The sequence below is a fragment of the Falco rusticolus genome, chromosome 5 (assembly GCF_015220075.1).
Source record: "Falco rusticolus isolate bFalRus1 chromosome 5, bFalRus1.pri, whole genome shotgun sequence".
NCBI lineage: Eukaryota > Metazoa > Chordata > Aves > Falconiformes > Falconidae > Falco > Falco rusticolus.
The window spans coordinates 52,989,757-53,002,908 of NC_051191.1; the positions used below are offsets into that span (position 1 = coordinate 52,989,757).

General features: G+C 34.3%; 1 protein-coding gene across 8 annotated transcripts in view; it reads left to right on the forward strand.

The window, feature by feature from the left end:
• The window catches only part of PPFIA2 (PTPRF interacting protein alpha 2), a 353,334-nt gene that overhangs the window by 253,068 nt on the left and 87,114 nt on the right, over positions 1 to 13,152 (forward strand). The gene's annotated exons all lie outside the window — the stretch shown is intronic.

Consider the following 13,152-nt stretch of genomic DNA (forward strand, 5'->3'; position numbering starts at 1 on the left):
TGTAGAATCTATGGTTACAAAATAAGAAGATAAAAAAGAAACCGTATGTCTAATTCCTTTGCATTAGAAAATGGCTATCATGTTAGATTCTTTTCTGCAGTAGTCCTAGAATTAAAACATTATTTAGAAGTTCCACTTATTAAGAATGTTTATTATCATTAAAAATCTATATAAAATTGTATCAGTGAGGACCACATCCTTGATTTTCACTGGAGAAATCTGTAGGAAAAAAATTACTCCCTCTAAGAATGTCATTGAAAAGTATGAAGATGTTGACTAAAATTAAATGGGTACGTTTGGTTTAATATTTGAAATATGTACTTTAATTCACTCTACTGTGCTTTCATTTCAACATACTGGGGTTAGATTTAAATTGGGATTTCTTCAGTTTGTGCATGCAGATCAGGGCTTTGATATCCTTTAATTGTAGTTCTGGGGTGAAGTTCCTTTCCTGTCTGAATTTTCACACATATCCTATCTATCCATTGTATTTTCATGTTTTGTACAATCAGTATCACAGGTGGTGATTTTAATACAGATACGCTGTATAGGAAAATTTAATAAAAACTGACTACATATGCAGAATTGTGTTGTTTTCATAACAGATGTGTCCAGTCAAAATAAATCTAAACAATCGCAGTCTCTAGGTGACAATATACAGAGTCCAAAATTTCATTGTGGGAAGACTGTTTTTATTGGACGGAAATATATTCATGTAATCAGAAGAGGAAAATGGATTTTCAGTGCAAATAGCTAAATACTTCATTTTAACCTGAGCAGGATTCCTGAAACCAAATTACATACCTTAAGCATGGGTAGTTTTCAATTAAATGCTTATGTACTAAAAGCAACTGCATAAAGCCCTAGAGGCACATGATTTTATTTATGGTCAGTGGCTTGGATACTAAAAATATGTTTGTATGATTAAACATATATAATCGTATACACAAGGTATATATAATTATATAAATAAAATACCTATACTATCACATATATCATATATATATATGCGCACTATGTATATATATTTCAATAACTCCTGTGTTGTTGAAAACAAAGATCATAATGCTTCTGACAAATCCATCCTCAGCTCTGACCACCCTGTACTACCAATGAATTCCATGGCTTTTGTATCCTGGTTTGGGTACGTTACTAGTGTCTTTGTGAGAGTAATAATGAAAGAATAATTTTGCTACCATTTTGTTGAGCTTGCTTAGGAAAAAAAAAAAAACACCAAGAGAAATTAGTCAGCAGGTGTCAAATACGCACTATAATGCAACCATGTAATTGATATTTGTTATTATTTTTCCATTGTGCGAGTCTCTGTAAAATTTCTTTCAGTGTATCCTATTTCATAAAATTTTTGTGACAAATTAGAAGTAGTACATTTTTATTTAGTTAGATAAGGGTTTCTGAAGAAAAAGTATTGAAACGTACCTGGTAATCTTCTGTGAAAAATCTTGACAGATATTGTTTTTCATAATAGCAACTACACAGTAGCTTTAAGTGACTCCTGTTTTGTCTTCAAAGTGTTGCCAGTACACCACAGAAATAAATGGTATATGTGCTTGACTACATGCAATAGCACAAGACAGTTATTTACACAGTAACAATTTGGTTCAGAATTCATCATGAAGGAGACTAATAAACCCTAAAGTGTTAGTGTATTATTACATTTAAAGTATAAAAATGACTGTTGATCCAGGCAATTAGTGTTCAGAAGGAGTCAGGACTCAGTGATGGTGTAAATGGATATCAGAAGGTCCTGCAAGCAGTCCCCTCATGCAGCCAGCTGTGTGCCACAACTGTCAGCTACCCCTGGACCACAATACCCTTGTAATGAACAGAAGTGACCCTTCGTGTCAATAAAACATTGATAGCCAGAACCTGTCCATAGTTACCATGAGCATAAAGCACCAACAGTAAAGGATCACACGTGGTTAGTATGTTCACGTTTTCCAGTTAAAGTTATGAAGCTGCCACAGATTCAGAGCATCTCCAGTCATCTTTGCATGCATTTGTTATTTGCACTTCAGTGACATGAAAGCAGCCTGGAAGTGCTAGCTGCCATATAAGCAGGGTCACAGAGAGCAGTACCTGCATCAGTGTTATAAGAAAAAAATAATCAAGACATACCTAAGCTGCAGAAGCTAGATGTTTTAGCTTGCTCTGACAAAATTTGAAGCATAGAAGATAAAGGCTTACTTAAACCATAGAAGAACTGTAACTGGGGGCTGGAGCTCAGTGTACTACCTCCTCCTTTTACCACAAAATAAAGACCCTCCAACTTTTAAGTTAACTATCTTTTACAACGCTCCTCTGACCGACTTTAAAAGCATTGCTGTAAGTCTGAGTGTACGTTCTCTTGCAAGCTCGCTATCAAATGCTGGTTTTCTAGTAATGATAAGACAATACTTCCCGGCCCTTCAGAAGTAAGAATATAGAGGTTCTATTTCAATTTCTCCATTTTTTACTCCGTACAGCATACAGCATTTAAACCCCATACAGCAGAAATGTACAAGATCTGTTTTCATTAGGCTTACTACTGCCTAATCTCCAAGGGTTAGAGAGACTCCCTCACGAAGATGATTTCACTGTAATGAGTATTACTCCATAGCAATGAAAGCTAAACAGTAATATTAATAAAAGTTCAACAATCTCAAAAAGGAAGAGAAGAATTTATTACGTAAAAATGTTGAAAATATAAATTGCTTATAACTACTACAGGGTTTTTCCATGAATAAAGTAGTATTTTTCTTGATATGTCAGGACACATTTTAAAGGGCTCAATTGTATAAAGTTTCTGGAAAGCTCACTACTTAAATAACAATGAAATACACTGGCAAATATACCAGGCAAATATAAAATAAACCTAGCTGATATTGTCAGTCAGATGTGAACATGCAGTCTACAAGTGAATTTTCAGAGTACTATAAAAGCTCTACTTGCAAATTTGTCTAATTCTTTTTGTTTTAAGTAGTTGAATGGGAGAGAAGGTGCTGAGTTTAAAAAAACACAAAGCTTGTATATCATTTTCTTCCATCAAAGTGAGCCCTAAGTACATTGTTAGTGCTGGAGGTTTCATTTCCTACCTTGCAAAGTTATTTTTGCAATCTGAAAAGGCTTTTTTTTTTTCTATCAAAGTGTGGCTAATTTTGATTACAATGCTGTGTGGTCCATAGTTGGTTTAACTCCTATCTGTTTTGAAAATAAACTCTTAAATCCATACTTGCACTTTTAAATGTAACTGGCTGCAAAGCTCAGAATCTGCATTGCTGAATGGAAAACCTAAAGCATTTCAGCACTAAAGCCATCTTCAGGGAGATTCATTTTTATCTGTTTTTTTAAATGACTCTGTATAGATCTATGAGAAGTTTGGTTTATGAAGTCAGAAGGTGCGTTTATGATAGCCTGAAGGGCATCTTGCATTTACTCTCTCAAATGCTATGTATGTAGCCAGTCATCAATTCTAAATAGTTCATTTGATCATGATGCCGAAATATACTGAGATTTCACCTACCACTCTGGCAAGAAAGATCCCCCCACCGCAAGCCAACACCACCCTTTTTCATATATATTTATTAATTTAGTTTTGTACATGGATAGGTCAAAAATTCTGTTGGAGAAAAAACAAGGAAAATCTGTTTCTTGATTTAAACCCTTCTTTATCCTATCTACCAAAGTCAGACACTTTAGTAGATAAGAAGGAAATTACATTATTAGGCAGGGTTGTGAATCTTGGACTTTCAGCTACTGATGCCTAGGAAAGATTGTCCAGAAGGTGGCTGAGCCACACATACCAGCTCTCCCCCAAGTTTCCAGGAACACTTTGGTGGTCTAATGACTAGACCATCTCACTAGTACATGTTTCATCACTGTTATTCAAAGATGAGGGAAGCTCCCTACTTGGGCTCTTCTTTTGATCAATGTAGAAAATGAAGCCAACCAGAATTTGTGACAATCCCATTGATTGCTGGAAATAATTGAAACATGGTTGATCTTTATGACAGGCTAAGAAAGTTGTCATTAGTGGATGACTAAACGGAGTGGATTTGGTCATGTTGATTAGTATAGAAGTTTTTATCCAGAAAAGTAAGTCTTGTGAGAATTTACATGGCAGTTTTCAGGATGATATCTGCCAAAACCACCTAGGGCAGTGTACTCATTAACGTACTGAATTTCAAATAGATCTTGTTGCAGTGCAGTCAAGCTGCTGATCCTGTGATCCTTTGTAGTGCTCCAAGTGTGCCTCTTCAGAGCAGCTAGCACTTGGTTGGTGCCTCTGCTTTTTACTGCAAGAGCTTGTGATCCAACGGCTGCCCTGCATGGCCTGTGGTTGCATCCATTTCCATGCTATTTGCTCGAAGACTGTGTAGCTTGGCATATGCAAGGCTTCCTCTGGGATCCTACAAGATGTGACAGCATGATGCAACTTAGAAGTCGTTTCTTTCATGCGCAATATGATTTATTGTGCCAAAAGGTTCCATGTCATGATTTTGCTACTCCTGTCTGGTTTCCTATCTCATTCCAGAGCACATAATACAACATAAACAAATATGCAGGGACATGTGCAATACTCATACGTATGAATGTAGGGGTTTTGCCTAGTTCTTTACCATGAATATTTTAAGCATATTTGAAAATAGAAGTGTTCAACTGGAATATTTTTAAAGCTTATAAATGGCTAATTTTCTTGCCAGAAAAAAATAAAAATCGTAATAATGTATCTGCTTTCAGGCAAAATTTAATTGCTCATTCAGAAAACTAGCCACTATACTGTAAAAGCAGACTCACATTCAAATCCTTTTATACCAGTTTGCTTCTAAACCATCACATTATAACACCTATACAGTCATCTTGTGCATGATTTCCTGAGTGGTCTGTTGTGCAAACTTATCAGTGATTCATTCAGTAATGTGAATATGTGTCAAAACATATGCAGGTAAGCCTATACTATGCTATGCTGGAATTGCTATATTTTGGCAATCGTGAGGCTGCAAGTGATCACAGAGCAGTGGAACAAGAAAGGGCATAAGCTAGAAAGTGGGGGTTAGAAAGACTGACACCGCTGGGATAGTCTGTTTTGCCTTTGGTTTGTGAATTGCATTAACTTTGTAGAATGGAAGAATCTGCTAAGAAATTTCAAATCCCCAGTAGATTTTTCTCTGTATTTGTATAACATCCCCTACCCCTATAACAGAGAATGGGTTTCTTTACCTCAGGTACCACATTTCCTAGTGTTGCATCCCATATGAAACTGTGTATAAGTGGAAACTCATGACCAGCAACTCCTGGGGACTTGCTCATGATGCTTCTGATATCCTGCTGATAGACTCAGAGGATGGAGGCACAAAAGTACTGCAGCTAAATCTGTCACAACCCAGCTGACAGAGTCATTAAAGTTGCAGTAATAGCTTAAATTGTCCAGTGGGATTCTAATTAAATATTGAAAGTATATTTTGAACAAGATTATTAAAAGATCCCTTTTTACTCATGGAGAAATACAATTAAAATTAAGATTTTGACATAGCTACATTTTTTATGTAAGTCTTGTTTTTACAGTTTACAGCAGGCATCCAGGTGAGCCCAACTGAATAAGATGCATTCTTTCTAAACCTACCCTGAGGAGCACATAAAATCTCACATAATTATCTTAATTTGGTTAAAATGTCCTTCCCCTCATGAAAAATATCTCCTCTTATAAACCTGTTTCTTATTCAGATTCAAAAAAAGATCAATTTGTTTTTCATGAGAAGTTTTGCAAGTGTGCATCCCAAGCTGTGTTTTTCCAGCACCAGAGAATGAAATATAGTACATTGTTTATACAAGATCCTGATAATACAAAATAACACAAATTAGAAATGTAAAAGATGATATTTGTGTTTATGACTCAGGATTTAAATTTCCATTGAGGCAGTCAGTCTCTAAGCATCCTTTATTTCCCATGCCACACTTAATATTTATGGTACAAAGTTATAGACATTGATTAAAGCTTAACACAAACTATCCCTGTCAAAATCAAAGCAAAGTCAGAAGGTGTACCAGAAGTCTGAATTATGTTCTCAGTAGACTGAAATCTGATATTTAACACTGTTTAAATATAGACACTTATGATAGAATACTGTAGGAGGACATCCAAGTAGGCAATTTCACTGTTCTCTGAAAGACTTACATAAATAAGAGCTGGATGGAAAGCTGACACAGTATAGTCACTAGAGGTTTGTTTTAGCATACTGTCCATGTGAAAAGAAACACCTTCCTGGTAAGAGGAGATTACAAAAAAAGCCTTCTAGATCTGTCAGCTGTAGCAAAGTAAAACATTTTTATCAGTGAGTTTAGTTGCCTAGGACAGGTTTGTTTCAGTCTTGGAAGATCGAAGAAACAAGCTCAGTGGTTTCAGGTATGGCAAGTTCAGAAGCTTAAAATAATTGTTCCCCTTTAATGCCATGTATTTTTGAAGTGAACCAAGTTCTTACTGGTTTTAGGAGACTGTCTAACATTATATATGTGTGTTTAGAGCCTCTGTTAACAGCAGAAGAGTGTATTTAACTTGTTCCAAAACTATTGAAATACATTAAATAATTTGAAGTTGAAAAATTGAAGTAAAAAAGATTACTCTTAAATATTAGAAAGAAACAAAAAGAAACCTCTGTGAACATTTGGCCTTATATGTTTATTAATTAAATTACGTATCTTTATATGTCTACATACTGTAATCATTTATTCAATAGAGAACAAAATTAAATCAAGATGGTTATAGTAATTACATTTAAATCCTTTACTGGTAGATGGTTTTAAATACAATTTAAATAGCAAAAATGTTAAAGTCAGTAGAGAAATTGATTATGCAACTAGTTTAAAAATTAGAATAGGATTTCATTTAGCCTACAGAGAGGCCATATACTTTTGAAAACATCTAACTATTTTTTTTTCTCTGTACCATACTGCGTACAGTATTCCATACATACACACTGTGAGAAGGGAAGTATGCATCCATAAAGTAACTGGAACAGTTTTCCCCACTGTGTCTGACAAGTGGGCAGGACCAGGTTAGTGTATAGTACCATATTACAGGCATGCTTTTTACTTCATAGAGTTATTTCTGGAATTTCTTCAGTGTTTGATGGTATTTATTTTGCTTAAATGTAGCTATTATGGTGGGAGCCTCTTAGTTTAAGATAATTGACTGTTTTCCCTTCACTCAGGAGAAAATATATGTATGTCGTTCGTTCCGCCTTTGTCACACATTAAAGATCCCCTGGTGATGTTTCTCTCTCCAACATGTATCTCTCCAACATTTATAGAAGGAATCAGATAACCACTTTAATCTAAGCGGTCAACATTTTGGCTTTTCAGTGCCAACTCTGTGCCAGCCTGAAAAGGTCAAGATTTTCAGCTCAGTTATTGTAATTCTGCCTTAAGTGACCAGGTGATACAGGGCGCTAAAGATTGAAACAGTATTTTTGCTCTAAGTAGACCATGCTCTGCGCTGGGGTCAGGTACGGAGTGCTCACTTTTTACAGAACAACAGCACTGGGAACACAGCCCCAGAGAACAAGATTTCAAGCAAAGGAAATTGCTATGGATAGGAAAAGTACCCAGAATACCATCTTTGTAATTTACAGTATATTACATACATTGATAGTAACTACAGCTTCTCCCTGAGGATGTCCAAACACCTACAGAGAAAGCCTAGTGGCAAGGAAGTTATTTTGCCTGGTCCCTAACTAGCCAATATTCTCTGATTCACCCCTAATCTTACCAGCTAACACCACCAGAAATCATCTAAGACTTCCAAATTCTGAGACCCCCTGAGCTTTCAACTACAAAATCATTCTTCCTGTCAACAGTGATCATTCTTCCTTCCTGCAGTTGTCAGTGCTACTTATGGACCAACTATCACCATGATCCCTAACAGAAAAAGAAATGCATTTAGTTCCTTTCTACCAGTCTGGAGGGATTTTAACTTGATATTTGAACAAGGAAATATTTTCTTACATATTTATATCTAAATCATATCTAACAAATGTCTTGGTGTTTTGTAGGTTATGTGCTGCTTTCTTACTTGGTTTAAAGTAATTTGACCAAGAAAATAAGAAATTAATTCACATTTGTTCTTACACATCTGGTTGAAAAATAGCAGTCATTTGTCTTTTAGTACATGCTCACAAAAAGCCTAGAACACTAAAACACAGGGCAAAAAGCAGCCAAAGCTTCATACATCTCTGAACAAAACCATAAGGTGTTGGAGAATGCTTACGCTTTGAGAGAGTCTGGCAGTGAGACAATTACTGGTCTAGAATATCTAACAAATTGATGCTCAAGATATCTGTACAGTAGGAAAGAGACAAGACCAAAGTTCTGTAAAGGTAAGACAGATTTTTGAATGACATTACACTATAAAGACCAATAAGTGTGTGATTAAAAAATGTATCTATAATAGGCAACTGTTAATTAAAAAAGTGTAATAAATTGGTAGTTCATTTTCATTGCTGTTATAGGTAACTATACAAAATATTCATAGCAAAGTTAATTACCTGAAACCATGAAGAGGTAATGAATGGCCACTCAAACAATTGGAAGCAGAGAACTGATTAAGTTTCATTAGGAGAGGTACCCTGTCATTTACAATTTGTATGCTTAGAAATGGATTTGGATTTCACACCTCTCAAACACTTTTAAATTTATTATTTTGTAAAATACCCAAAGTAAACATGTAGAGGAAATGCTTCTCCTGCTTCATTTTGTATCTTGTGAGAGACTTTTCACTGTGAGTAAATCCATTGCATCTTCATGCATGTATAGTTTGTGTGTTCCAGTTTACTTTTATTTTGTCCAATGAGCCTAGTTCAATTGTGGTCATTTTTTGTGTACTGATTTTTCCTTTCCCTTTGGGTTATCCTTCATTAGATTGTAGGTTTTGCAATTGCAATGTGAATCTTTTATTTCTTTCATTTGTATGTCTTATTGTCCTACTGTGGATAGTAATCAGACTGTTTCCCTTGCTAAATAGATGGAACTTATGCTATTGCTTACTGATTTATAGTCTTACGTAATCTGTATTGATTATGAAATTATTGGCTTACTACATTGCCCTTTTCACCAGCATGGGTAATGGATATAGTTCTATAACATCAGGTACTTTTTCAGATCAGCTCTGGCTTATGTATTGATATTGTGTTCTATGCTGTATTTCACTGTTTTAAATGACTAGTCCCTTAATAGCTGAATTCAGACTATTTTTATTTTTTTTTCCCACGTGTATAGATGTGAGATATAGATTTGGTCATGTATGAAAATGAAGACCAGTTCTAATTTTGAATCTGAATTTTTGAATACTAACTTCATAAAAAACCGTATGATTCAGTGATGTCTATAGATAATGGACATAAATTAGGCTAAGATTTTGAAGGGAATTTTATGGATAATATAGGAGGAATGTTTCCCAAAACTGTAGTTCAAAAAGCTGGACTTTAGGAAAGTTGAAAATATTTTAACATTGAGACAAAAAGGTAAAAGTTGTGTATATGTTCAGAATGACTATGACAGAGTGGAGCTTTAGCAATTGTGCCATTTGTTTCTATGGGCATTTGAAATCTCCAAGACAGATTGTAAATTGATGGAAGTACTTTGAAGTTTCAAAGTTATAAAATTGTCCCTTGTCAGTCATAAAAACTGACTACAAAAGTGAGAAGAATGTTGAAGATTAACATGTCTATGAGAGGAGAACAAGCTAAGGGAATGTTTCTTTCGGTTATAGGATATTTTCATGGGGTTAAGCCACAAAAGTTAGATATTTTAAACTAGAAAAGTAACAGTCTACATTTTAATCTTCTTAAATTCACAACCATTGTTTCATTTTTCTCAATCAAAACCAACTTTTCAGTTCAGCTCACTGTTTGGCAAAATTAGCCCGTAGCCCAATTTAGACTTGCAACAGGAAGCTATCTTTCGACTTAACTATGGAGAGACTAGAATGTCTGCAATTTTGCACTCATCTTAGATTAGAGTCACATTGAAATGTGTTCCTGTGGTCCAGGTCAAATGTTGGCAAGCGTGCTAAATACGAAAATAATATCTGTGCCAGCAATTTAGGAAAGGAATCTATCATTTGAGGTCCACAATCACAAGCTGATAAGGAAAAAAAATGTGGTATGTTTGATAATGTTTTAGCAGGTATTATTTGGACTTGAATGTTTAGGTTGAATGTCCAGTTTGGGGTACAATAGTGGGTATTTATCCACATTTATTTTCTATTAATCTTTTAACTTTTTGGATTTTGTTTTGTTTCGTTTATAACAGATATGACTCCATCCTCAAGAATATTACCTTTTACTTTTTCGAAAGAGAACTTGGCATGAAAATCATTAAGAATTTAACCTTAGAGGGTTAAATAGTATGTAGGTACTTGGAAAGCTGTCTGTAAACATGTTTTGTAGTAATGTTAAGTTGGATATCACAAACATAAAAACATCAATATAAAAACTAAGCATCTCTCAGAAGTAGTAATACTGAGTTTTATCTATGTTGAACAATTGGTTTCTTACTTGTGATATTATCACTGTCTGGTGTTGTAATGATCATTAGACTTTAAGAAGATTCAGAGGCTACACAGGAAAAAAATTAGAGTTGTCTGTGTCTTCATGTTCACCTATTTCATCATTATCCTCCATTCAGCTGTGTTTTGGCTACCTATGTGGAAAGTTACACAAATTGTTCAGTGATTAAATTAGCATATTTACAAATAATTTACAAATTATTGAAAGTTCAAGTTAAATAAGAAATGAGTAATAAACAAGAGTGTGGTAGCAATTAAAAATCTTTTGCTTCAGCAAACTGAAAAGTAAAAAATTGTGTTTATTTGTAAGACACAGGAGAGTTCCTATGCTTCCTTAGGAGCATTAATTCCACCTTAATTTATTCTTTAAATCAAAAACAGAGAACAAGTATGAAAGCAATTTAGCTGTGTGGTTCTTCACAACTTTGATCTGTTATCTGATGATTACCCTAGTGATGAAACTTGTAAGATGTGCCAGACTTCAAACTCCATGTTGTTGCTTTATATAGTCACTCTGTATTCATTACCATAATAAAACCATTGAAACAATAAGCTTTAACAATGATGGATTTTTGGCAAGGAAATTGCTCGAAAACATTAAAAAAAATCAAGTGAATAATCAAAAATAATGATACACAATATTGTGTTCTTTTAGTTGCCTTTGACTTTGAAGGAATAATTTAATTAATTAAGACAGTGGTAATCCTAAGGTATCTAAAAACCAGCAGAGGCTAAGAAGAAATAAACTGTTGTGGAATATATGATGAAATGATAAAAACTTGCAGTAGCATTTATACAATATTCTTATTGACCTAAAGGATGATTAAGGATTTGTATTAGATTTGATCATTCAAAACAAAGGCATAGTGAAGTCTGTGTTTTAATGGATCAATGAAAGATTATCATATGAAAATTCAGATCTATTGGCTGCCAGTTAACATATCCTGTGATATTAGGTTTGTTTCACGTGATGTATAATTACTCTCCATAAATCATGATTTTATAATATACACATTGTAGTATATCCCTTAATCTGCCTGAAAGTCACACTTAGCATTAATTGATGGCTACTTTTGCTTGGTGGGAACCATATTTTCTGTATTTTAGATATGAGAACCATTTGGACCATGAAAAATAAATCAGTGAAAGTATTCAGAAAAACTATTAAATTACTGATTACTGTGTACAAAGGGAGTCAATACTAATGAGGTTATAAAGAACTTTTTTTCTGTTATTTAAGACAGACCCAATTGTCTTGTTTAAGCAAAATGCTTTAAAGCACAGTGTATTTGTACAACTCCAAAAGACACAGATTGTCTCAGTTTTAATTCCCACTCTTTTATGTTTTCCTATAATTGCTTTGGGTGAAATGTTGCCCTTAAGCCTTGGTCTTGGCACTGAAATCAGTGGGAGTCACACAAGTTCTACAAGGGCTGTAACTTGGAGTTTAGTGAGCAGTGAATCAGCCTGACTCATATCACAACAGTTTTCAACATCTATATTAAGGAAAAGTTGTTTAAAATGGTCCGTTCCTAAATTCTATAATGCTAGTCAGAGCTGATTCAAATGGTCTTTGCAGTCAGAATTTAAACATAAGTTAAAAAACACATTTGAAGAAGTTTTTTTATTATTATTATTTTCAAACTAAATTATTCAGATCAAAGTAAATATATTTTTAATGTAAATTAAAATTTAATGTCCCACAAAATCTTGGCTGCTGTACATGCTTACCAGGTTGTATGTAGTACCTTAAATCTTGCCTCCATCCCCACTTTTTTGTATTGTAGGACAGGACAGTGTTTTAGGGTGTTTCTGACTCAGGATTTATGCTGACACATTACAGTGACAGAAGCCTTTAAATTTACACCAGCTTTGCAAAAGTGGCATCTATATACCCTATCAGTGTTTTACTGTGTTTAATACACAACATTATCCATTCAATAAATCATTCATTATATGTGCTCATGAAAGCAGAACACTGCAGAGAGATCTAACTGTGCAATTCATCAAAATAAGTAAGTTTTATGTTAGACAGATCTTCCAACTTCTAATAGTATACCATGTAAAAACAGGACCTGAATCGTTCCATCCTGTGTATTGACTGGGAGGAAGCTACAAAGTCAGAGAAAGCAGCTTATTTTCCAGTAGCTGCATGGGATTTTTAATGGCACTACCAATAAATACAATAATTGTTTTAATACAATAAACCCTGCTTGTATATGCACTAAAATAGTCAATGGATACCTCAGTAGAGGACTTTTACGTATATGTTTTTCTTAACAAAAAACACTTAAAACGAATATTGCAGTTAATATCAGATGGGAAGTTGGCAGAAAGCTAGCACTTCATTTTACATCACTTGGTTTTGCTTCATAGCCCTTTGGCGCTGTTTCCCTATAATGACAGTTTGGCATCCATTGCGTTCTGTATGAAAGAATGAGTCCTGTTCTTGTAGTGTTACAAAATCAATGCCTAACAGCTCTTTCATCTTTCAAGTTAAGAAAAAAAGGTACCCTAGCACAAAATAAGGATAAAAAGATAAAACAAGATAGTGTTGACTATCCTCTCATTTATTGGTACATTTCTGTCCTTAA